Genomic DNA, 16,512 nt, shown 5'->3' on the forward strand with positions numbered 1-16,512 from the left:
TCATCTACAGCCACACCACACTGTATACGCCCAATCTCATCTGATCTTGGAAACTAAGTAGTGTTGAGCCTGTTTAGTACTTGGGTGGGAGACCACCTAGGAGTACAAGGTGCTGTAGGTATTTTTATACTGCCAACACCGTTCTGTTGATGCATTCCATTTTCAAACTTATTCATTTATGTACCAGTAGTTAGAAGTAGAAAAGTTCTAACAGAAACCACAAAGCTCATCTACAGCCACACCACACTGCATACACGCAATCTCATCTGATCTTGGAAGCTAAGCAGTGTTGGGTCTGGTTAGTACTTGGATGGGAGACCACCTGGGAGTACAAGTTGCTGTAGGTATTTTTATACTGCCAACACCGTTCTATTGATGCATTCCATTTTCAAACTTATTCATTTATGTACCAGTAGTTAGAAGTAGCAAAGATCTAACAGAAACCACAAAGCTCCTCTACAGCCACACAACACTGGATACGCCCAATCTCATCTGGTCTTGGAAACTAAGCAGTATTGGGCCTGGTTAGTACTTGGATGGGAGACCACCTGGGAATACAAAGTGCTGTAGGTGTTTTTATACTGCCAACACCGTTCTGTTGATGCATACCATTTACAAACTTATTCATTTATGTACCAGTTGTTAGAAGTAGAAAAGTTCTAACAGCAACCACAAAGCTAATCTACAGCCACACCACGCTGGATATACCCAATCTCATCTGATCGTTGAAACTAAGCAGTGTTGGGCCTGTTTAGTACTTGGATGGGAGACCACCTGGGAGTACAAGGTGCTGTAGGTATTTTTATACTGCCAACACCGTTCTGTTGATGCATTCCATTTTCAAACTTATTCATTTATGTACCAGTAGTTAGAAGTAGAAAAGTTCTAACAGAAACCACAAAGCTCATCTACAGCCACACCACAGTGGATACACGCAATCTCATCTGATTTTGGAAGCTAAGCAGTGTTGGGCCTGGTTAGTACTTGAAAGGGAGACCACTTGGGAATACAGGGTGCTGTAGGTATTTTTATACTGCCAACACCGTTCTGTTGATGCATTTCATTTTCAAACTTATTCATTTATGTACCAGTAGTTAGAAGTAGGAAAGATCTAACAGAAACCACAAAGCTCCTCTACAGCCACACCACACTGGATACACTTAATCTCATCTGTTCTAGGAAGCTAAGCAATGTTGGGCCTGGTTAGTACTTGGATGGGAGACCACCTGGGAATACAAGGTGCTGTAGGTAATTTTATACTGCCAACACTGTTCTGTTGATGCATTCCATTTTCAAACTTATTCATTTATGTACTAGTAGTTAGAAGTAGGAAAAATCTAACAGAAACCACAAAGCTCATCTACAGCCACACCACACTGGATACGCCCAATCTCATCTGATCTTGGAAACTAAGCAGTATTGGGCCTGGTTAGTACTTGGATGGGAGACAACCTGGGAATACAAGGTGCTGTAGGTATTTTTATACTGCCAACACAGTTCTGTTGATGCATACCATTTTCAAACTTATTCATTTATGTACCAGTAGTTAAAATTAGAAAAGTTCTAACAGCAACCACAAAGCTAATCTACAGCCACACCACGCTGGATATACTCAATCTCATCTGATCTTTGAAGCTAAGCAGTGTTGGGCCTGTTTAGTACTTGGATGGGAGACCACCTGGGAGTACAAGGTGCTGTAGGTATTTTTATACTACCAACACCGTTCTGTTGATGCATTTTATTTTCAAACTTATTCATTTATGTACCAGTAGTTAGAAGTAGAAAAGTTCTAACAGAAACCACAAAGCTAATCTACAGCCACACCACACTGGTTACACCCAATCTCATCTGATCTTGGAAGCAAAGCAGTGTTAGGCCTGGTTAGTACTTGAATGGGAGACCACCTGGGAATACAGGGTGCTGTAGGTATTTTTATACTGCCAACACTGTTCTGTTGATGCATTCTATTTTCAAACTTATTCATATATGTAACAGTAGTTAGAAGTAGGAAAGATCTAACAGAAACCACAAAGCTCCTCTACAGCCACACAACACTGGATACGCCCAATCTCATCTGATCTTGGAAACTAAGCAGTATTGGGCCTGGTTAGTACTTGGATGGGAGACCACCTGGGAATACAAAGTGCTGTAGGTGTTTTTATACTGCCAACACCGTTCTGTTGATGCATACCATTTTCAAACTTATTAATTTATGTACCAGTAGTTAGAAGTAGAAAAGTGCTAACAGCAACCACAAAGATAATCTACAGCCACACCACGCTGGATATGCCCAAACTCATCTGATCTTGTAAGCTAAGCAGTGTTGAGTTTGGTTAGTACTTGGATGAGAGACCACCTGGGAGTACAAGGTGATGTAGGTATTTTCATACTGCCAACACCGTTCTGTTGATACATTCCTTTTTGAAACTTATTCATTTATGTACCAGTAGTTAGAAGTAGAAAAGTTCTAACAGAAACCACAAAGCTCATCTACAGCCACACCACACTGTATAGGCCCAATCTCATCTGATCTTTTAAACTAAGTAGTGTTTGGCCTGTTTAGTACTTGGGTGGGAGACCACCTGGAAATACAAGGTGCTGTAGGTATTTTTATACTGCCAACACCGTTCTGTTGATGCATTCCATTTTCAAACTTATTCATTTATGTACCAGTAGTTAGAAGTAGAAAAGTTCTAACAGAAACAACAAAGCTCATCTACAGCCACACCACACTGGATACACGCAATCTCATCTGATTTTGGAAACTAAGCAGTGTTGGGCCTGGTTAGTACTTGGATGGGAGACCACCTGGGAATACAGAGTGCTGTAGGTATTTTTATACTGCCAACACCGTTCTGTTGATGCATTCTATTTTCAAACTTATTCATTTATGTACCAGTAGTTAGAAGTAGGAAAGATCTAACAGAAACCAGAAAGATCATCTACAGCCACACAACACTGGATACGCCCAATCTCATCTGATCTTGGAAACTAAGCAGTATTGGGCCTGGTAAGTACTTGGATGGGAGACCACCTGGGAGTACAAGGTGCTGTAGGTATTTTTATACTGCCAACACCGTTCTGTTGATGCATTCCATTTTCAAACTTAATCATTTATGTACCAGTAGTTAGAAGTAGAAAAGTTCTAACAGAAACCACAAAGCTTTTCTCAGCCACACCACACTGGATACACCCAATCTCATCTGATCTTGGAAGCTAAGCAGTGTTGGGCCTGGTTAGTACTTGAATGGGAGACCACCTAGGAGTACAAGGTGCTGTAGGTATTTTTATACTGCCAACACCGTTCTGTTGATGCATACCATTTTTAAACTTATTCATTTATGTACCAGTAGTTAGAAGTAGAAAAGTTCTAACAGCAACCACAAAGCTCATCTACAGCCACTCCACGCTGGATATACCCAATCTCATCTGATCTTTGAAATTAAGCAGTGTTGGGCCTGGTTAGTACTTGGATGGGAGACCACCTGGGAGTACAAGGTGCTGTAGGTATTTTTATACTGCCAACACCGTTCTGTTGATGCATTCCATTTTCAAACTTATTCATTTATTTACCAGTAGTTAGAAGTAGAAAAGTTCTAACAGAAACCACAATGCTCATCTACAGCTACACCACGTTGGATACGACCAATCTGATCTGACCTTGGAAGCTAAGCAGTGTTTGGCCTGATTAGTACTTGGATGGTATACCACCTGGGAGTACAAGGTGCTGTAGGTATTTTTATACTGCCAACACCGTTCTGTTGATGCATTCCATTTTCAAACTTATTCATTTATTTACCAGTAGTTAGAAGTAGAAAAGTTCTAACAGAAACCACAATGCTCATCTACAGCTACACCACGTTGGATACGACCAATCTGATCTGACCTTGGAAGCTAAGCAGTGTTTGGCATGATTAGTACTTGGATGGGAGACCACCTTGGAATACAAGGTGCTGTAGGTATTTTTAAACTGCCAACACCGTTCTGTTGATGCATTCTATTTTCAAACTTATTCATTTATGTACCAGTAGTTAGAAGTAGGAAAGATCTAACAGAAACCAGAAAGTTCATCTACAGCCACACAACACTGGATACGCCCAATCTCATCTGATCTTATAAACTAAGCAGTATTGGGCCTGGTTAGTACTTGGATGGGAGACCACCTGGGAATACAAAGTGCTGTAGGTGTTTTTATACTGCCAACACCGTTCTGTTGATGCATACCATTTTCAAACTTATTCATTTATGTACCAGTAGTTAGAAGTAGAAAAGTACTAACAGCAACCACAAAGCTAATCTACTGTCACGCCACGTTGGATATACCTAATCTCATCTGATCTTTGAAGCTAAGCAGTGTTGGGTCTGTTTAGTACTTGGATGGGAGACCACCTGGGAGTACAAGGTGCTGTAGGTATTTTTATACTGCCAACACCGTTCTGTTGATGCATTCCATTTTCAAACTTATTCATTTATGTACCAGTAGTTAGAAGTAGAAAAGTTCTAACAGAAACCAAAAAGCTCATCTACAGCCACACCACACTTTATACACACAATCTCATCTGATCTTGGAAGCTAAGCAGTGTTGGGCCTGGTTAGTACTTGAATGGGAGACCACCTGGGAGTACAATGTGCTGTAGGTATTTTTATACTGCCAACACCGTTCTGTTGATGCATTCCATTTTCAAACTCTTTCATAAATTTACCAGTAGTTAGAAGTAGAAAAGTTCTAACAGCAACCACAAAGCTCATCTACAGCCACACCACGCTGGATATACTCAATCTGATCTGATCTTTGAAGCTAAGCAGTGTTGGGCCTGGTTAGTACTTGGATGGGAGACCACCTGGGAGTACAAGGTGCTGTAGGTATTTTTATACTGCCAACACCGTTCTATTGATGCATTCTATTTTCAAACTTATTCATTTATGTACCAGTAGTTAGAAGTAGGAAAGATCTAACAGAAACCAGAAAGTTCATCTACAGCCACACAACACTGGATACGCCCAATCTCATCTGATCTTGGAAACTAAGCAGTATTGGGCCTGGTTAGTACTTGGATGGGAGACCACCTGGGAATGCAAGGTGCTGTAGGTATTTTTATACTGTCAACACCGTTCTGTTGATGCATTCCATTTTCAAACTTATTCATTTATGTACCAGTAGTTAGAAGTAGAAACGTTCTAACAGAAACCTCAAAGCTCATCTACAGCCACACCACGCTGGATACGCCCAAATTCATCTGATCTTGCAAGCTAAGCAGTGTTGGGTCTGGTTAGTACTTGGATGGGAGACCACCTGGGAATGCAAGGTGCTGTAGGTATTTTTATACTGCCAACACCGTTCTGTTGATGCATTCCATTTTCAAACTTATTCATTTATGTACCAGTATTTAGAAGTAGGAAAGATCGAACAGAAACCACAAAGCTTATCTACAGCCACACCACACTGGATGTGACCAATCTCATATGATCTTGGATGTTAAGCAGTGTTGGGCTTGGTTAGTACTTGGATGGGAGACCACATGGGAATACAAGGTGCTGTAGGTATTTTTATACTGCCAACACCGTTCTGTTGATGCATACCATTTTCAAACTTATTCATTTATGTACCAGTAGTTAGAAGTAGAAAAGTTCTAACAGAAACCACAAAGCTCATGTACAGCCTCACCATACTGGATGCACCCAATCTCATCTGATCTTGGAAGCTAAGCAGTGTTGGGCCTGGTTAGTACTTAGATGGGAGACCACCTGGGAGTACAAGGTGATGTAGGTATATTCATACTGCCAACACCGTTCTGTTGATGCATTCCATTTTCATACTTATTCATTTATGTACCAGTAGTTAGAAGTAGAAAAGTTCTACCAGAAACCACAAAGCTCATCTACAGCCACACCACACTGTATATGCCCAATCTCATCTGATCTTGGAAACTAAGTAGTGTTGGGCCTGTTTAATGCTTGGGTGGGAGACCACCTGGAAATACAAGGTGCTGTAGGTATTTTTATACTGCCAACACCGTTCTGTTGATGCATTCCATTTTCAAACTTATTCAATTATGTACTAGTAGTTAGAAGTAGAAAAGATCTAACAGATGCCACAAAGCTCATCTACACCCACACCACGCTGGATATGCCCAAACTCATCTGAACTTGGAAGCTAAGCAGTGTTGGGCCTGGTTAGTACTTGTTAGGGAGGCCACCGGTGAATACAAGGTGCTGTAGGTATTTTTATACTGCCAACACCGTTCTGTTGATGCATTCCATTTTCAAACTTATTCATTTATGTACCAGTAGTTAGAAGTAGAAAAGATCTAACAGAAGCCACAAAGCTCATCTACACCCACACCACGCTGGATATGCCCAAACTCATCTGAACTTGGAAGCTAAGCAGTGTTGGGCCTGGTTAGTACTTGTTAGGGTGACCACCTGGGAGTACAAGGTGCTGTAGGTATTTTTATACTGCCAACACCGTTCTGTTGATGCATTCCATTTTCAAACTTATTCATTTATGTACCAGTAGTTAGAAGTAGAAAAGTTCTAACAGAAACCAAAAAGCTCATCTACAGCCACACCACACTTTATACACACAATCTCATCTGATCTTGGAAGCTAAGCAGTGTTGGGCCTGGTTAGTACTTGAATGGGAGACCACCTGGGAGTACAATGTGCTGTAGGTATTTTTATACTGCCAACACCGTTCTGTTGATGCATTCCATTTTCAAACTCTTTCATAAATTTACCAGTAGTTAGAAGTAGAAAAGTTCTAACAGCAACCACAAAGCTCATCTACAGCCACACCACGCTGGATATACTCAATCTGATCTGATCTTTGAAGCTAAGCAGTGTTGGGCCTGGTTAGTACTTAGATGGGAGACCACCTGGGAGTACAAGGTGCTGTAGGTATTTTTATACTGCCAACACCGTTCTGTTGATGCATTCCATTTTCAAACTTATTCATTTATTTACCAGTAGTTAGAAGTAGAAAAGTTCTAACAGAAACCACAATGCTCATCTACAGCCACACCACGTTGGATACGACCAATCTGATCTGACCTTGGAAGCTAAGCAGTGTTTGGCCTGATTAGTACTTGGATGGGAGACTACCTTGGAATACAAGGTGCTGTAGGTATTTTTATACTGCCAACACCGTTCTGTTGATGCATTCTATTTTCAAACTTATTCATTTATGTACCAGTAGTTAGAAGTAGGGAAGATCTAACAGAAACCAGAAAGTTCATCTACAGCCACACAACACTGGATACGCCCAATCTCATCTGATCTTATAAACTAAGCAGTATTGGGCCTGGTTAGTACTTGGATGGGAGACCACCTGGGAATACAAAGTGCTGTAGGTGTTTTTATACTGCCAACACCGTTCTGTTGATGCATACCATTTTCAAACTTATTCATTTATGTACCAGTAGTTAGAAGTAGAAAAGTTCTAACAGCAACCACAAAGCTAATCTACAGCCACGCCACGCTGGATATACCTAATCTCATCTGATCTTTGAAGCTAAGCAGTGTTGGGTCTGTTTAGTACTTGGATGGGAGACCACCTGGGAGTACAAGGTGCTGTAGGTATTTTTATACTGCCAACACCGTTCTATTGATGCATTCTATTTTCAAACTTATTCATTTATGTACCAGTAGTTAGAAGTAGGAAAGATCTAACAGAAACCAGAAAGTTCATCTACAGCCACACAACACTGGACACGCCCAATCTCATCTGATCTTGGAAACTAAGCAGTATTGGGCCTGGTTAGTACTTGGATGGGAGACCACCTGGGAATGCAAGGTGCTGTAGGTATTTTTATACTGCCAACATCGTTCTGTTGATGTATTCTATTTTCAAACTTATTCATTTATGTACCAGTAGTTAGAAGAAGAAAAGTTCTAACAGAAACCACAAAGCTCATCTACAGCCACACCACACTGTATACGCCCAATATCATATCTCATGTGAACTTGGAAGCTAAGTAGTGTTGGGCCTGGTTAGTACTTGTGTGGGAGACCACCTGGGAATACAAGGTGCTGTAGGTATTTTTATACTGCCAACACCGTTCTGTTTATGCATTCCATTTTCAAATGTATTCATTTATGTACCAGTAGTTAGAAGTAGAAAAGTTCTAACAGAAACCACAAAGCTCATCTACAGCCACACCACAGTGGATACACCCAATCTCATCTGATTTTGGAAGCTAAGCAGTGTTGGGCCTGGTTAGTACTTGAAAGGGAGACCACCTGGGAATACAGGGTGCTGTAGGTATTTTCATACTGCCAACACCGTTCTGTTGATGCATTTTATTTTCAAACTTATTCATTTATGTACCAGTAGTTAGAAGTAGGAAAGATCTAACAGAAACCACAAAGCTCCTCTACAGCCACACCACACTGGATACACCTAATCTCATCTGTTCTAGGAAGCTAAGCAAGGTTGGGCCTGGTTAGTACTTGGATGGGAGACCACCTGGGAATACAAAGTGCTGCAGGTGTTTTTATACTGCCAACACCGTTCTGTTGATGCATACCATTTTCAAACTTATTCATTTATGTACCAGTAGTTAGAAGTAGAAAAGTTCTAACAGTAACCACAAAGCTAATCTACAGCCACACCACGCTGGATATACCCAATCTAATCTGATCTTTGAAGCTAAGCAGTGTTGGGCCTGTTTAGTACTTGGATGGGAGACCACCTGGGAGTACAAGGTGCTGTAGGTATTTTCATACTACCAACACCGTTCTGTTGATGCATTCTATTTTCAAACTTATTCATTTATGTACCAGTAGTTAGAAGTAGAAAAGTTCTACCAGAAACCACAAAGCTCATCTACAGCCACACCACACTGTATACGCCCAATCTCATCTGATCTTGGAAACTAAGTAGTGTTGGGCCTGTTTAGTACTTGGGTGGGAGACCACCTGGAAATACAAGGTGCTGTAGGTATTTTTATACTGCCAACACCGTTCTGTTGATGCATTCCATTTTCAAACTTATTCATTTATGTACCAGTAGTTAGAAGTAGGAAAGATCTAACAGAAACCACAAAGCTCATCTACAGCCACACAACACTGGATACGCCCAATCTCATCTGATCTTGGAAACTAAGCAGTATTGGGCCTGGTTAGTACTTGGATGGGAAACCACCTGGGAATACAAAGTGCTGCAGGTGTTTTTATACTGCCAACACCGTTCTGTTGATGCATACCATTTTCAAACTTATTCATTTATGTACCAGTAGTAGGAAGTAGAAAAGTTCTAACAGTAACCACAAAGCTAATCTACAGCCACACCACGCTAGATATACCCAATCTAATCTGATCTTTGAAGCTAAGCAGTGTTGGGCCTGTTTATTACTTGGATGGGAGACCACCTGGGAGTACAAGGTGCTGTAGGTATTTTCATACTACCAACACCGTTCTGTTGATGCATTCTATTTTCAAACTTATTCATTTATGTACCAGTAGTTAGAAGTAGAAAAGTTCTACCAGAAACCACAAAGCTCATCTACAGCCACACCACACTGTATACGCCCAATCTCATCTGATCTTGGAAACTAAGCAGTGTTGGGCCTGTTTAGTACTTGGGTGGGAGACCACCTGGAAATACAAGGTGCTGTAGGTATTTTTATACTGCCAACACCGTTCTGTTGATGCATTCCATTTTCAAACTTATTCATTTATGTACCAGTAGTTAGAAGTAGGAAAGATCTAACAGAAACCACAAAGCTACTCTACCGCCACACAACACTGGATACGCCCAATCTCATCTGATCTTGGAAACTAAGCAGTATTGGGCCTGGTTAGTACTTGGATGGGAGACCACCTGGGAATACAAAGTGCTGTAGGTGTTTTTATACTGCCAACACCGTTCTGTTGATGCATATCATTTTCAAACGTATTCATTTATGTACCAGTAGTTAGAAGTAGAAAAGTTCTAACAGCAACCACAAAGCTAATCTACAGCCACACCACGCTGGATATACCCAATCTCATCTAATCTTTGAAGCTAAGCAGTGTTGGGCCTGTTTAGTACTTGGGTGGGAGACCACCTGGGAGTACAAGGTGCTGTAGGTATTTTTATACTGCCAACACCGTTCTGTTGATGCATTCCATTTTCAAACTTATTCATTTATGTACCAGTAGTTAGAAGAAGAAAAGTTCTAACAGAAACCACTAAGCTCATCTTCAGCTACACCACACTGGATACACCCAATCTCATCTGATCTTGGAAGCTAAGCAGTGTTGGGCCTGGTTAGTACTTGAATGGGAGACCACCTGGGAATACAGGGTGCTGTAGGTATTTTTATACTGCCAACACCGTTCTGTTGATGCATTCTATTTTCAAACTTATTCATATATGTAACAGTAGTTAGAAGTAGGAAAGATCTAACAGAAACCACAAAGCTCCTCTACAGCCACACAACACTGGATACGCCCAATCTCATCTGATCTTTTAAACTAAGTAGTGTTTGGCCTGTTTAGTACTTGGGTGGGAGACCACCTGGAAATACAAGGTGCTGTAGGTATTTTTATACTGCCAACACCGTTCTGTTGATGCATTCCATATTCAAACTTATTAATTTATGTACCAGTAGTTAGAAGTAGAAAAGTTCTAACAGAAACAACAAAGCTCATCTACAGCCACACCACACTGTATAGGCCCAATCTCATCTGATCTTTTAAACTAAGTAGTGTTTGGCCTGTTTAGTACTTGGGTGGGAGACCACCTGGAAATACAAGGTGCTGTAGGTATTTTTATACTGCCAACACCGTTCTGTTGATGCATTCCATTTTCAAACTTATTCATTTATGTACCAGTAGTTAGAAGTAGAAAAGTTCTAACAGAAACAACAAAGCTCATCTACAGCCACACCACACTGGATACACGCAATCTCATCTGATCTTGGAAACTAAGCAGTGTTGGGCCTGGTTAGTACTTGGATGGGAGACCACCTGGGAATACAGGGTGCTGTAGGTATTTTTATACTGCCAACACCGTTCTGTTGATGCATTCTATTTTCAAACTTATTCATTTATGTACCAGTAGTTAGAAGTAGGAAAGATCTAACAGAAACCACAAAGCTCATCTACAGCCTCACCACACTGGATATGCCCAATCTCCTCTGATCTTGGAAGCTAAGCAGTGTTGGGCATGGTTTGTACTTGTATGGGTGACCACCTGGGAATGCAAGGTGCTGTAGGTATTTTTATACTGCCAACATCGTTCTGTTGATGTATTCTATTATCAAACTTTTTCATTTATTTACCAGTAGTTAGAAGTAGGAAAGATCTAACAGAAACCACAACGCTCATCTACAGCCACACAACACTGGATGCACCCAATCTCATCTGATCTTGGAAACCAAGCAGTATTGGGCCTGGTTAGTACTTGGATGGGAGACCACCTGGGAATACAAAGTGCTGTAGGTGTTTTTATATAATGCCAACACCGTTCTGTTGATGCATACCATTTTCAAACTTATTCATTTATATACCAGCAGTTAGAAGTAGAAAAGTTCTAACAGCAACCACAAAACTAATCTACAGCCACACCACGCTGGATATACCCAATCTCATCTGATCTTTGAAGCTAAGCAGTGTTGGGCCTGTTTAGTACTTGGATGGGAGACCACCTGGGAGTACAAGTTGATGTAGGTATTTTCATACTGCCAACACCGTTCTGTTGATGCATTCCATTTTCAAACTTATTCATTTATGTACCAGTAGTTAGAAGTAGAAAAGTTCTAACAGAAACCACAAAGCTCATCTACAGCCACACCACACTGGATACGCCCAATCTCATCTGATCTTGGAAGCTAAGCAGAGTTGGGCCTGGTTAGTACTTGTTAGGGAGACCACCGGTGAATACAAGGTGCTGTAGGTATTTTTATACTGCCAACACCGTTCTGTTGATGCATTCCATTTTCAAACTTATTCATTTATGTACCAGTAGTTAGAAGTAGGAAAGATCTAACAGAAGCCACAAAGCTCATCTACACCCACACCACGCTGGATATGCCCAAACTCATCTGAACTTGGAAGCTAAGCAGTGTTGGGCCTGGTTAGTACTTGTTAGGGAGACCACCAGTGAATACAAGGTGCTGTAGGTATTTTTATACTGCCAACACCGTTCTGTTGATGCATTCCATTTTCAAACTTATTCATTTATGTACCAGTAGTTAGAAGTAGAAAAGTTCTAACAGCAACCACAAAGCTCATCTACCACCACACCACGCTGGATATACCCTATCTCATCTGATCTTTGAAATTAAGCAGTGTTGGACCTGGTTAGTACTTGCATGGGAGACCACCTGGGAATACAAGGTGCTGTAGCTATTTTTATACTGCAAACACCGTTCTGTTGATGCATTCCATATTCAAACTTATTCATTTATGTACCAGTAGTTAGAAGTAGAAAAGTTCTAACAGAAACCACAAAGCTCATCTACAGCCACACCACACTGGATACGCCCAATCTCATCTGATCTTGGAAGCTAAGCAGTGTTGGGCCTGGTTAGTACTTGAATGGGAGACCACCTGGGAATACAGGGTGCTGTAGGTATTTTTATACTGCCAACACCGTTCTGTTGATGCATTCTATTTTCAAACTTATTCATATATGTAACAGTAGTTAGAAGTAGGAAAGATCTAACAGAAACCACAAAGCTCCTCTACAGCCACACAACACTGGATACGCCCAATCTCATCTGATCTTGGAAACTAAGCAGTATTGGGCCTGGTTAGTACTTGGATGGGAGACCACCTGGGAATACAAAGTGCTGTAGGTGTTTTTATACTGATAACACCGTTCTGTTGATGCATACCATTTTCAAACTTATTAATTTATGTACCAGTAGTTAGAAGTAGAAAAGTTCTAACAGCAACCACAAAGATAATCTACAGCCACACCACGCTGGATATGCCCAAACTCATCTGATCTTGTAAGCTAAGCAGTGTTGAGTTTGGTTAGTACTTGGATGGGAGACCACCTGGGAGTACAAGGTGATGTAGGTATTTTCATACTGCCAACACCGTTCTGTTGATACATTCCTTTTTGAAACTTATTCATTTATGTACCAGTAGTTAGAAGTAGAAAAGTTCTAACAGAAACCACAAAGCTCATTTACAGCCACACCACACTGTATAGGCCCAATCTCATCTGATCTTGGAAGCTAAGCAGTGTTGGGCCTGTTTAGTACTTTGGTGGGAGACCACCTGGGAGTACAAGGTGCTGTAGGTATTTTTATACTGCCAACATCGTTCTGTTGATGTATTCTATTATCAAACTTTTTCATTTATTTACCAGTAGTTAGAAGTAGGAAAGATCTAACAGAAACCACAAAGCTCATCTACAGCCACATAACATTGGATGCACCCAATCTCATCTGATCTTGGAAACTAAGCAGTATTGGGCCTGGTTAGTACTTGGATGGGAGACCACCTGGGAATACAAAGTGCTGTAGGTGTTTTTATATAATGCCAACACCGTTCTGTTGATGCATACCATTTTCAAACTTATTCATTTATATACCAGTAGTTAGAAGTAGAAAAGTTCTAACAGCAACCACAAAACTAATCTACAGCCACACCACGCTGGATATACCCAATCTCATCTGATCTTAGAAGCTAAGCAGTGTTGGGCCTGTTTAGTACTTGGATGGGAGACCACCTGGGAGTACAAGGTGATGTAGGTATTTTCATACTGCCAACACCGTTCTGTTGATGCATACCTTTTTCAAACGTATTCATTTATGTACCAGTAGTTAGAAGTAGAAAAGTTCTAACAGCAACCACAAAGCTCATCTACAGCCTCACCACACTGGATACACCCAATCTCATCTGATCTTTGAAGCTAAGCAGTGTTGGGCCTGTTTAGTACTTGGATGGGAGACCACCTGGGAGTACAAGGTGATGTAGGTATTTTCATACTGCCAACACTGTTCTGTTGATGCATTCCATTTTCAAACTTATTCATTTATGTACCAGTAGTTAGAAGTAGGAAAGATCTAACAGAAGCCACAAATTCATCTACACCCACACCACGCTGGATATGCCCAAACTCATCTGAACTTGGAAGCTAAGCAGTGTTGGGCCTGGTTAGTACTTGAATGGGAGACCACCTGGGAATACAGGGTGCTGTAGGTATTTTTATACTGCCAACACCGTTCTGTTGATGCATTCTATTTTCAAACTTATTCATATATGTAACAGTAGTTAGAAGTAGGAAAGATCTAACAGAAACCACAAAGCTCCTCTACAGCCACACAACACTGGATACGCCCAATCTCATCTGATCTTGGAAACTAAGCAGTATTGGGCCTGGTTAGTACTTGGATGGGAGACCACCTGGGAATACAAAGTGCTGTAGGTGTTTTTATACTGCCAACACCGTTCTGTTGATGCATACCATTTTCAAACTTATTAATTTATGTACCAGTAGTTAGAAGTAGAAAAGTTCTAACAGCAACCACAAAGATAATCTACAGCCACACCACGCTGGATATGCCCAAACTCATCTGATCTTGTAAGCTAAGCAGTGTTGAGTTTGGTTAGTACTTGGATGGGAGACCACCTGGGAGTACAAGGTGATGTAGGTATTTTCATACTGCCAACACCGTTCTGTTGATACATTCCTTTTTGAAACTTATTCATTTATGTACCAGTAGTTAGAAGTAGAAAAGTTCTAACAGAAACCACAAAGCTCATCTACAGCCACACCACACTGTATAGGCCCAATCTCATCTGATCTTTTAAACTAAGTAGTGTTTGGCCTGTTTAGTACTTGGGTGTGAGACCACCTGGAAATACAAGGTGCTGTAGGTATTTTTATACTGCCAACACCGTTCTGTTGATGCATTCCATTTTCAAACTTATTCATTTATGTACCAGTAGTTAGAAGTAGAAAAGTTCTAACAGAAACAACAAAGCTCATCTACAGCCACACCACACTGGATACACGCAATCTCATCTGATCTTGGAAACTAAGCAGTGTTGGGCCTGGTTAGTACTTGGATGGGAGACCACCTGGGAATACAGGGTGCTGTAGGTATTTTTATACTGCCAACACCGTTCTGTTGATGCATTCTATTTTCAAACTTATTCATTTATGTACCAGTAGTTAGAAGTAGGAAAGATCTAACAGAAACCACAAAGCTTATCTACAGCCTCACCACACTGGATATGCCCAATCTCCTCTGATCTTGGAAGCTAAGCAGTGTTGGGCATGGTGTGTACTTGTATGGGAGACCACCTGGGAATGCAAGGTGCTGTAGGTATTTTTATACTGCCAACATCGTTCTGTTGATGTATTCTATTATCAAACTTTTTCATTTATTTACCAGTAGTTAGAAGTAGGAAAGATCTAACAGAAACCACAAAGCTCATCTACAGCCACACAACACTGGATGCACCCAATCTCATCTGATCTTGGAAACTAAGCAGTATTGGGCCTGGTTAGTACTTGGATGGGAGACCACCTGGGAATACAAAGTGCTGTAGGTGTTTTTATATAATGCCAACACCGTTCTGTTGATGCATACCATTTTCAAACTTATTCATTTATATACCAGTAGTTAGAAGTAGAAAAGTTCTAACAGCAACCACAAAACTAATCTACAGCCACACCACGCTGGATATACCCAATCTCATCTGATCTTTTAAACTAAGTAGTGTTTGGCCTGTTTAGTACTTGGGTGGGAGACCACCTGGAAATACAAGGTGCTGTAGGTATTTTTATACTGCCAACACCGTTCTGTTGATGCATTCCATTTTCAAACTTATTCATTTATGTACCAGTAGTTAGAAGTAGAAAAGTTCTAACAGAAACAACAAAGCTCATCTACAGCCACACCACACTGGATACATGCAATCTCATCTGATCTTGGAAACTAAGCAGTGTTGGGCCTGGTTAGTACTTGGATGGGAGACCACCTGGGAATACAGGGTGCTGTAGGTATTTTTATACTGCCAACACCGTTCTGTTGATGCATTCTATTTTCAAACTTATTCATTTATGTACCAGTAGTTAGAAGTAGGAAAGATCTAACAGAAACCACAAAGCTTATCTACAGCCTCACCACACTGGATATGCCCAATCTCCTCTGATCTTGGAAGCTAAGCAGTGTTGGGCATGGTGTGTACTTGTATGGGAGACCACCTGGGAATGCAAGGTGCTGTAGGTATTTTTATACTGCCAACATCGTTCTGTTGATGTATTCTATTATCAAACTTTTTCATTTATTTACCAGTAGTTAGAAGTAGGAAAGATCTAACAGAAACCACAAAGCTCATCTACAGCCACACAACACTGGATGCACACAATCTCATCTGATCTTGGAAACTAAGCAGTATTGGGCCTGGTTAGTACTTGGATGGGAGACCACCTGGGAATACAAAGTGCTGTAGGTGTTTTTATATAATGCCAACACCGTTCTGTTGATGTATACAATTTTCAAACTTATTCATTTATATACCAGTAGTTAGAAGTAGAAAAGTTCTAACAGCAACCACAAAACT

At 40.8% G+C, this 16,512-nt stretch overlaps 4 non-coding genes and 67 pseudogenes across 4 annotated transcripts; all 71 read left to right on the plus strand.

Moving 5' to 3' along the window:
• The first annotated feature begins 2 nt into the window (after positions 1-2).
• Positions 3-121, plus strand: LOC134962510 (5S ribosomal RNA; annotated as a pseudogene).
• Positions 122-228: 107 nt separating this feature from the next.
• Positions 229-347, plus strand: LOC134959861 (5S ribosomal RNA; annotated as a pseudogene).
• A 107-nt stretch (positions 348-454) lies between these two features.
• LOC134964404 (5S ribosomal RNA) lies at positions 455-573 on the plus strand (annotated as a pseudogene).
• Positions 574-680: 107 nt separating this feature from the next.
• On the plus strand, positions 681-799 carry LOC134961048 (5S ribosomal RNA; annotated as a pseudogene).
• Positions 800-906: 107 nt separating this feature from the next.
• Positions 907-1,025, plus strand: LOC134961612 (5S ribosomal RNA; annotated as a pseudogene).
• Positions 1,026-1,132: 107 nt separating this feature from the next.
• On the plus strand, positions 1,133-1,251 carry LOC134962460 (5S ribosomal RNA; annotated as a pseudogene).
• Positions 1,252-1,358: 107 nt separating this feature from the next.
• On the plus strand, positions 1,359-1,477 carry LOC134961447 (5S ribosomal RNA; annotated as a pseudogene).
• Positions 1,478-1,584: 107 nt separating this feature from the next.
• Positions 1,585-1,703, plus strand: LOC134960305 (5S ribosomal RNA; annotated as a pseudogene).
• Positions 1,704-1,810: 107 nt separating this feature from the next.
• LOC134959720 (5S ribosomal RNA) lies at positions 1,811-1,929 on the plus strand (annotated as a pseudogene).
• A 107-nt stretch (positions 1,930-2,036) lies between these two features.
• Positions 2,037-2,155, plus strand: LOC134963741 (5S ribosomal RNA; annotated as a pseudogene).
• A 333-nt stretch (positions 2,156-2,488) lies between these two features.
• Positions 2,489-2,607, plus strand: LOC134964982 (5S ribosomal RNA; annotated as a pseudogene).
• A 107-nt stretch (positions 2,608-2,714) lies between these two features.
• Positions 2,715-2,833, plus strand: LOC134961354 (5S ribosomal RNA; annotated as a pseudogene).
• Positions 2,834-2,940: 107 nt separating this feature from the next.
• On the plus strand, positions 2,941-3,059 carry LOC134962082 (5S ribosomal RNA; annotated as a pseudogene).
• Positions 3,060-3,165: 106 nt separating this feature from the next.
• On the plus strand, positions 3,166-3,284 carry LOC134961228 (5S ribosomal RNA; annotated as a pseudogene).
• A 107-nt stretch (positions 3,285-3,391) lies between these two features.
• On the plus strand, positions 3,392-3,510 carry LOC134959774 (5S ribosomal RNA; annotated as a pseudogene).
• Positions 3,511-3,617: 107 nt separating this feature from the next.
• On the plus strand, positions 3,618-3,736 carry LOC134964851 (5S ribosomal RNA; annotated as a pseudogene).
• A 107-nt stretch (positions 3,737-3,843) lies between these two features.
• On the plus strand, positions 3,844-3,962 carry LOC134964942 (5S ribosomal RNA; annotated as a pseudogene).
• Positions 3,963-4,069: 107 nt separating this feature from the next.
• Positions 4,070-4,188, plus strand: LOC134964904 (5S ribosomal RNA; annotated as a pseudogene).
• A 107-nt stretch (positions 4,189-4,295) lies between these two features.
• LOC134962889 (5S ribosomal RNA) lies at positions 4,296-4,414 on the plus strand (annotated as a pseudogene).
• Positions 4,415-4,521: 107 nt separating this feature from the next.
• Positions 4,522-4,640, plus strand: LOC134960997 (5S ribosomal RNA; annotated as a pseudogene).
• A 107-nt stretch (positions 4,641-4,747) lies between these two features.
• LOC134961471 (5S ribosomal RNA) lies at positions 4,748-4,866 on the plus strand (annotated as a pseudogene).
• A 107-nt stretch (positions 4,867-4,973) lies between these two features.
• LOC134961635 (5S ribosomal RNA) lies at positions 4,974-5,092 on the plus strand (annotated as a pseudogene).
• A 107-nt stretch (positions 5,093-5,199) lies between these two features.
• LOC134962276 (5S ribosomal RNA) lies at positions 5,200-5,318 on the plus strand (annotated as a pseudogene).
• Positions 5,319-5,425: 107 nt separating this feature from the next.
• LOC134960651 (5S ribosomal RNA) lies at positions 5,426-5,544 on the plus strand (annotated as a pseudogene).
• Positions 5,545-5,651: 107 nt separating this feature from the next.
• LOC134961010 (5S ribosomal RNA) lies at positions 5,652-5,770 on the plus strand (annotated as a pseudogene).
• Positions 5,771-5,877: 107 nt separating this feature from the next.
• On the plus strand, positions 5,878-5,996 carry LOC134962818 (5S ribosomal RNA; annotated as a pseudogene).
• Positions 5,997-6,103: 107 nt separating this feature from the next.
• LOC134964469 (5S ribosomal RNA) lies at positions 6,104-6,222 on the plus strand (annotated as a pseudogene).
• A 107-nt stretch (positions 6,223-6,329) lies between these two features.
• On the plus strand, positions 6,330-6,448 carry LOC134962578 (5S ribosomal RNA; annotated as a pseudogene).
• Positions 6,449-6,555: 107 nt separating this feature from the next.
• On the plus strand, positions 6,556-6,674 carry LOC134960998 (5S ribosomal RNA; annotated as a pseudogene).
• Positions 6,675-6,781: 107 nt separating this feature from the next.
• On the plus strand, positions 6,782-6,900 carry LOC134961852 (5S ribosomal RNA; annotated as a pseudogene).
• Positions 6,901-7,007: 107 nt separating this feature from the next.
• Positions 7,008-7,126, plus strand: LOC134964491 (5S ribosomal RNA; annotated as a pseudogene).
• A 107-nt stretch (positions 7,127-7,233) lies between these two features.
• Positions 7,234-7,352, plus strand: LOC134964905 (5S ribosomal RNA; annotated as a pseudogene).
• A 107-nt stretch (positions 7,353-7,459) lies between these two features.
• Positions 7,460-7,578, plus strand: LOC134960971 (5S ribosomal RNA; annotated as a pseudogene).
• A 107-nt stretch (positions 7,579-7,685) lies between these two features.
• On the plus strand, positions 7,686-7,804 carry LOC134961769 (5S ribosomal RNA; annotated as a pseudogene).
• Positions 7,805-7,911: 107 nt separating this feature from the next.
• Positions 7,912-8,037, plus strand: LOC134963309 (5S ribosomal RNA; annotated as a pseudogene).
• Positions 8,038-8,144: 107 nt separating this feature from the next.
• Positions 8,145-8,263, plus strand: LOC134960346 (5S ribosomal RNA; annotated as a pseudogene).
• A 107-nt stretch (positions 8,264-8,370) lies between these two features.
• Positions 8,371-8,489, plus strand: LOC134964837 (5S ribosomal RNA; annotated as a pseudogene).
• Positions 8,490-8,596: 107 nt separating this feature from the next.
• LOC134960990 (5S ribosomal RNA) lies at positions 8,597-8,715 on the plus strand (annotated as a pseudogene).
• A 107-nt stretch (positions 8,716-8,822) lies between these two features.
• On the plus strand, positions 8,823-8,941 carry LOC134960872 (5S ribosomal RNA; annotated as a pseudogene).
• A 107-nt stretch (positions 8,942-9,048) lies between these two features.
• LOC134964366 (5S ribosomal RNA) lies at positions 9,049-9,167 on the plus strand (annotated as a pseudogene).
• Positions 9,168-9,274: 107 nt separating this feature from the next.
• LOC134963556 (5S ribosomal RNA) lies at positions 9,275-9,393 on the plus strand (annotated as a pseudogene).
• A 107-nt stretch (positions 9,394-9,500) lies between these two features.
• Positions 9,501-9,619, plus strand: LOC134960122 (5S ribosomal RNA; annotated as a pseudogene).
• Positions 9,620-9,726: 107 nt separating this feature from the next.
• Positions 9,727-9,845, plus strand: LOC134964707 (5S ribosomal RNA; annotated as a pseudogene).
• Positions 9,846-9,952: 107 nt separating this feature from the next.
• Positions 9,953-10,071, plus strand: LOC134961249 (5S ribosomal RNA; annotated as a pseudogene).
• A 107-nt stretch (positions 10,072-10,178) lies between these two features.
• LOC134962089 (5S ribosomal RNA) lies at positions 10,179-10,297 on the plus strand. The gene has a single exon (XR_010187996.1). It is a non-coding gene; the product is annotated as a 5S ribosomal RNA (ribosomal RNA).
• Positions 10,298-10,404: 107 nt separating this feature from the next.
• On the plus strand, positions 10,405-10,523 carry LOC134964708 (5S ribosomal RNA; annotated as a pseudogene).
• Positions 10,524-10,630: 107 nt separating this feature from the next.
• On the plus strand, positions 10,631-10,749 carry LOC134964983 (5S ribosomal RNA; annotated as a pseudogene).
• A 107-nt stretch (positions 10,750-10,856) lies between these two features.
• Positions 10,857-10,975, plus strand: LOC134964403 (5S ribosomal RNA). The gene has a single exon (XR_010188212.1). It is a non-coding gene; the product is annotated as a 5S ribosomal RNA (ribosomal RNA).
• A 107-nt stretch (positions 10,976-11,082) lies between these two features.
• Positions 11,083-11,201, plus strand: LOC134962616 (5S ribosomal RNA; annotated as a pseudogene).
• A 107-nt stretch (positions 11,202-11,308) lies between these two features.
• Positions 11,309-11,427, plus strand: LOC134962854 (5S ribosomal RNA; annotated as a pseudogene).
• Positions 11,428-11,536: 109 nt separating this feature from the next.
• LOC134961004 (5S ribosomal RNA) lies at positions 11,537-11,655 on the plus strand (annotated as a pseudogene).
• Positions 11,656-11,762: 107 nt separating this feature from the next.
• Positions 11,763-11,881, plus strand: LOC134961584 (5S ribosomal RNA; annotated as a pseudogene).
• A 107-nt stretch (positions 11,882-11,988) lies between these two features.
• On the plus strand, positions 11,989-12,107 carry LOC134963699 (5S ribosomal RNA; annotated as a pseudogene).
• Positions 12,108-12,214: 107 nt separating this feature from the next.
• On the plus strand, positions 12,215-12,333 carry LOC134963837 (5S ribosomal RNA; annotated as a pseudogene).
• Positions 12,334-12,440: 107 nt separating this feature from the next.
• LOC134959676 (5S ribosomal RNA) lies at positions 12,441-12,559 on the plus strand. The gene has a single exon (XR_010187640.1). It is a non-coding gene; the product is annotated as a 5S ribosomal RNA (ribosomal RNA).
• Positions 12,560-12,666: 107 nt separating this feature from the next.
• LOC134963742 (5S ribosomal RNA) lies at positions 12,667-12,785 on the plus strand (annotated as a pseudogene).
• Positions 12,786-12,892: 107 nt separating this feature from the next.
• Positions 12,893-13,011, plus strand: LOC134964721 (5S ribosomal RNA; annotated as a pseudogene).
• Positions 13,012-13,118: 107 nt separating this feature from the next.
• LOC134960452 (5S ribosomal RNA) lies at positions 13,119-13,237 on the plus strand (annotated as a pseudogene).
• A 107-nt stretch (positions 13,238-13,344) lies between these two features.
• On the plus strand, positions 13,345-13,463 carry LOC134963448 (5S ribosomal RNA; annotated as a pseudogene).
• A 109-nt stretch (positions 13,464-13,572) lies between these two features.
• Positions 13,573-13,691, plus strand: LOC134960807 (5S ribosomal RNA; annotated as a pseudogene).
• A 107-nt stretch (positions 13,692-13,798) lies between these two features.
• On the plus strand, positions 13,799-13,917 carry LOC134960703 (5S ribosomal RNA; annotated as a pseudogene).
• A 106-nt stretch (positions 13,918-14,023) lies between these two features.
• LOC134960735 (5S ribosomal RNA) lies at positions 14,024-14,142 on the plus strand (annotated as a pseudogene).
• Positions 14,143-14,249: 107 nt separating this feature from the next.
• LOC134963743 (5S ribosomal RNA) lies at positions 14,250-14,368 on the plus strand (annotated as a pseudogene).
• Positions 14,369-14,475: 107 nt separating this feature from the next.
• Positions 14,476-14,594, plus strand: LOC134964724 (5S ribosomal RNA; annotated as a pseudogene).
• A 333-nt stretch (positions 14,595-14,927) lies between these two features.
• LOC134964415 (5S ribosomal RNA) lies at positions 14,928-15,046 on the plus strand. The gene has a single exon (XR_010188213.1). It is a non-coding gene; the product is annotated as a 5S ribosomal RNA (ribosomal RNA).
• Positions 15,047-15,153: 107 nt separating this feature from the next.
• Positions 15,154-15,272, plus strand: LOC134963358 (5S ribosomal RNA; annotated as a pseudogene).
• Positions 15,273-15,379: 107 nt separating this feature from the next.
• Positions 15,380-15,498, plus strand: LOC134962076 (5S ribosomal RNA; annotated as a pseudogene).
• Positions 15,499-15,607: 109 nt separating this feature from the next.
• Positions 15,608-15,726, plus strand: LOC134964204 (5S ribosomal RNA; annotated as a pseudogene).
• Positions 15,727-15,833: 107 nt separating this feature from the next.
• On the plus strand, positions 15,834-15,952 carry LOC134960017 (5S ribosomal RNA; annotated as a pseudogene).
• Positions 15,953-16,059: 107 nt separating this feature from the next.
• Positions 16,060-16,178, plus strand: LOC134963359 (5S ribosomal RNA; annotated as a pseudogene).
• Positions 16,179-16,285: 107 nt separating this feature from the next.
• On the plus strand, positions 16,286-16,404 carry LOC134963415 (5S ribosomal RNA; annotated as a pseudogene).
• The last annotated feature ends 108 nt before the right edge of the window (positions 16,405-16,512 follow it).

This window comes from Pseudophryne corroboree, chromosome 9 (genome assembly GCF_028390025.1).
Source record: "Pseudophryne corroboree isolate aPseCor3 chromosome 9, aPseCor3.hap2, whole genome shotgun sequence".
NCBI classification, from domain to species: Eukaryota; Metazoa; Chordata; class Amphibia; order Anura; family Myobatrachidae; genus Pseudophryne; species Pseudophryne corroboree.